We start from the raw sequence: 4,585 nt of genomic DNA, 5'->3' as shown, positions 1-4,585 counted from the left end.
TAACTATGTATTCTAAAGAAGCTCTTTTAGTATATATATATATATATATGTGTGTGTGTGTGTGTGTGTTAAATGAATTATAAGTTATTTTCGTTTAGGTTTATTTTAGATATTATAGATGTTTTAATATAAAATGTATTCTGATTTGTTAATAAAGTTTGAAAGAAAGGCAATATATATATATATATATATATATATATATATATATATTCGTAATTTTTTTATGTGCATTTATTGGTTAAGCATGTTGTAATTATAATTTTCATAATTCATTTTTAGGAACGGCGCGCGAGACTAGATTTTAATTGCGAGTTTTTGCACAAGAAAGGTGAAGGTGGGGTTATAACGTTGTATTTAACATTTATCCTTATTATACGTTTTACTCAATTTATATGTGTGAGAAGTAGGCAGAGCCTCCGGGCTATGAGACAGAAAGATATAGCCTACGGGTTATATGAGACAGAAAGTTAGCCTACGGGTTATATAAGACAGAAAGTTATAGCTCACGGGCTATATAAGACAGAAAGTTATAGCCTACGGGCTATATGAGACAGAAAGTTATATAGCCTTCGGGCTAAGAGACAGAAAGTTATTGCTTTCGGGCAATATGAAAGAGCAGACAGTTTTCATTGCACTTATATTTTGTTGTGATTCTTATAATATGGATAAATGTACCCCACTGACCCAGAAACTTGTCGAGTGACAACAAGGTCCTCAGGATGGACCCGAGCCTTCATTTGCTCATAGAATTCGCGACCCTGCAAACTCAGAACAAGGCGGATGATAATTGGGGCACTTTAAGAGCGGTCCGAGGGATCAACAGTTTGTTCCTGGTGAAAGTCAGGAATGTCTCCAGCCAGAGTAGAGCCCTCAGCAACGGATTTGCCAAGCTTGGTAAACTTCCTTTTTCGGGCCAATTCCTCTACTTTCTTCTTGGTCTCGTTGTTCATCTCCGCTTACGACCCTCATCCACTCCCGGACGAGAATGACAGATAGTAGAAATAAGTGCCGCGTCCACTATTTCAATCTCTTCGTCCATCTCTTCTTCTTCTTCATCTCCTACAGCAATAAGGGCCGTCGTGTCTTCAGGGACACGTTCCAAGACTGGAACAACTCGGCGTGGATCGGGAGAGAAGAGAGCTATCACAGTTGCAGCAGAGGAAGTGCCTTCAGTGGTCTGAGCACTGACAAGGTGGGGGATCTCGGTGGATCCCTGAAATCTTGGGTCTCGCTGACAGACCTGGATGTGTCAGCATCAGTAGAGAAAATGTTCCCCGCTTCATTGTTGCCTCAAACGGGATTGTCGCCAGCGACATTGACGTTAGTATCGGCTTGAGCTCCGACTTCGTCGTCTCCCTCCAGCGGAGGAAGAAGAGTATCGCAATCCTCTATCCAAGACATGCCTGCATATAGCAACACCCAGAATCAACATCTATAACCTATTCCCCCAAGAGACAAAATAAAGTAAAACCATATTATTACCTATGGAGGATTCTGGATAACGGGAGAACAACCCATTAGCAGCCAGGGCTGAGTTGTTTTCTAACAATTTCTTGCAATTAAATTTCTTCTTAAGATGGGCAGAGTTTAATTTATCTAAGATCGCTAAGTCCTCATCGGAAGGAGGAGGAAGAGGGCGGAAAGTTTTATTGTGCCTCTCTGGATGCCATAGTATATCGGAAACGCTAGCATAAGAGCGCCAATTTCCCTTTAAAGTTATTACGAAACAGTATTTGTTTACAAAGCCTTTATCATGATAAGACAAACTGGTTAGAAAGTTAGTCTTGTATTTAATATGGGTGGAGAAACTATAATGAGTATTGGTTTTCTTGAGGATTTGGGTCTGGCAGAATAACTGGGCTGTATCCTGACAGCCATGGTATTTGAGAAGGATGTGGAAAGCAAAGGCCCTTCTCAGGGCTGATGGGGCCAGTTGGTAAAAGGGGATACGAAAATAGTTGCAAATTTCGACTGGAAAGGGAGGAGGAGGAGGAGGAAGGTGCAGCCCAGCTACAACCTGTTGGTACCACAGGGTGATACCATTTTCACGAAGATTCGCAGGGGACTCTAAAGACTTATGATCAGGGACACGGAACTTCAAATCGGGGATGGGGCCTTTAAGAACTTTCACTAATTTCTTCATTTCTTTCACGCCCATGATAGATAAGGGGACTGAGTGCGAAGATATTTTCTAAAATTTGAAAATCCAACAAAGCAGAACGGCGGCTCTTACGCTTGAAAATCGAAGAGACAGGGAGCGAAGAGAGTACCTAAATCAGGTCGCGAAGGTAGGGAAGGAGTAAATAAATTTCGGAAAACTTCAAGGATTCTTCGGAAAGTCGGCGGTAGCATAAAACTCGTAGAAGAATTAAATTGGTGTATTAAAATGTAAAATCCTAACTTCGCGTTAAATATAGATTTTGGCGAACTTCGTGTATTTTGGTGCAATTTTCCCTTTATTTATTTATTATTATTATTATTATTATTATTTTTTTTTTTTTTTTTTTGCTGTGGCCAACGAATCAAACTTGCAAAATAAAGTCTTTAAATTTCACGAGATCCAACTGTTCTTAATACTCCTATCAAATAAATATGACATTGCATATTTCATATATACTGTGACAGTTTGGCCGAGTGGTCTAAGGCGCCAGATTTAGGCTCTGGTCCGAAAGGGCGTGGGTTCAAATCCCACAGCTGTCATTTTTTTAAAACTACTAATTTTTTAACTTTTAATTATTTTCAGAGGAAAACGTACAATTTTTTAAATTTCATTTCATTTCATTTTTTATTTTAATTTTTAAAATTTTAATTCTTTTTGGAGGAAAACTCATACATAATTTTTTTTTGAGAGAGAATCAAACTCATACATAATTACTAACTAGTACGCCAATCCATCATTTTATTTTAATTTTTAAAGTTTTAATTCTTCTACAGAAAAACTCATACGTATTTACATTTTAATTTCAATTCATTTCATTTTAATTTTTAAAATTTAATTCTTTTTAAATTAAAACTCATACATAAAGTTTTAATTCTTTTAGAGAAAGACTCATGCATATTTACATTTTAAATTTTGGATAAATATCATGAAAACCCTTGAACTATACCCATTTTATCAAAAATACCTTGAAATTTTTGGAATGTTCTCTAAACTCTCAAACTATCTAATTTTTATCAAATATATCACGTATATATTTTTCGGTTACCAGAAATGTGATGTGACTCGCCGGATGCTACAATGTAATTTATATTCTATTTTTTTTACAATGACATGGAAAAAACGACTTCGTTTCGTACCATATTCTATCGTGTTTATCCATAATTCTAGGTTAATTTTAAACACGATTGGAGTGAATTTTAAATTTCATAGTGGATTTTTTTAAAATGGTATGGTACGAAACGACGTTGTTTTTGCCATTGCATTTAAAAAATAGAATATAAATTACATTGCGGCATCCGGCGAGCCACATCACGTTTTTGGTGACCGAAAAATAGATGCAGGATATATTTGATAAAAACCTGATAGTTTGAGGGTTTAAATACCATTTGAAAATTTGAGGGTATTTTTAATAAAGCGGGTATACTTAGGGGTGTAAAATCGGGTTGCGGGTATCGGGTATACCCTCACCCGTCCCGATACCCGCGCGGGTATCGGGTACCCGATACCCGCAAAATTCGGGTGGAGGGTTGGGTGCGGGTATTAGTTTCTAAAAAAATGCTGGTATCGGGTACCCGCGGATACCCTGACGGGTACCTGCATACCCGCAAATTAAATTTTTAGTTTAATCATTTTTATACTTATGAATTAATTTAATTTTTATATATGCATTTAATAGACTGTGAGTACGGTTTCAAAAAAAAAAAAAAAACATAGACTGTGAGTACAAAAATGTGAGAATAATTCAAATATACGTTTGGATGCATTTACTATGCATTCCAATATTTCAAACATATGTTTGGAGCTTTAATTGATTAGGTAGATGTTAATAATTAATTTCAGTTCTCTTCTTCGTACTGTCACAATTCTATATTTATCTATACTATATTAAAAAAGTAACTTTTATTTTAAAATTGAGTTCAAATTGATTTGAATGGTAATTAATTTATAAAATAATTCATACGGGTAAAGAGGGTACCCGCACATTGCGGGATAAGAAATACCCTCCAGCGGGACAAATATCCTCCAGCGGGACAAAATACCCGCACAATTAAAACCAATTAAGAAATTGAGGGTACCCTCATACCCGCAGAGGATACCCGCAGCGGGTATTCGGGTACCCGCGACATGCAGGCGGGTCGGGTGAGGGTGGGGGTTTCGGGCGATTTTGTCCCGCGGGTACCCATATTTTGCGGGCAGGGTACCCGAGGGTACCTGATTTTACACCCCTAGGTATACTTCATGAGTTTTCATGATATTTGTCCTTTAATTTTAGTTCATTTCATTTTAATTTTTAAAATTTAATTCTTTTTAGAGGAAATCTCATACATAATTACTAATGAGTACGCCAATCCATCATTTTAATTTAATTTTTAAAATTTTTATTATTTTTAGAGAAAAACTCGCACTCCATAATTACAAACTAGT

General features: G+C 36.6%; 1 non-coding gene across 1 annotated transcript; it reads left to right on the top strand.

Annotated features, from left to right (window-relative positions):
* Positions 1–2,620: 2,620 nt before the first annotated feature.
* Positions 2,621–2,700, top strand: TRNAL-UAG (transfer RNA leucine (anticodon UAG)). The gene has a single exon. It is a non-coding gene; the product is annotated as a tRNA-Leu (tRNA).
* Positions 2,701–4,585: the final 1,885 nt, after the last annotated feature.

This window comes from Salvia miltiorrhiza, chromosome 2 (genome assembly GCF_028751815.1).
Source record: "Salvia miltiorrhiza cultivar Shanhuang (shh) chromosome 2, IMPLAD_Smil_shh, whole genome shotgun sequence".
NCBI classification, from domain to species: domain Eukaryota; kingdom Viridiplantae; phylum Streptophyta; class Magnoliopsida; order Lamiales; family Lamiaceae; genus Salvia; species Salvia miltiorrhiza.
The sequence above is the reverse complement of the archived record's forward strand: the minus strand, read 5'-3'. Positions and strand labels throughout refer to the sequence as shown.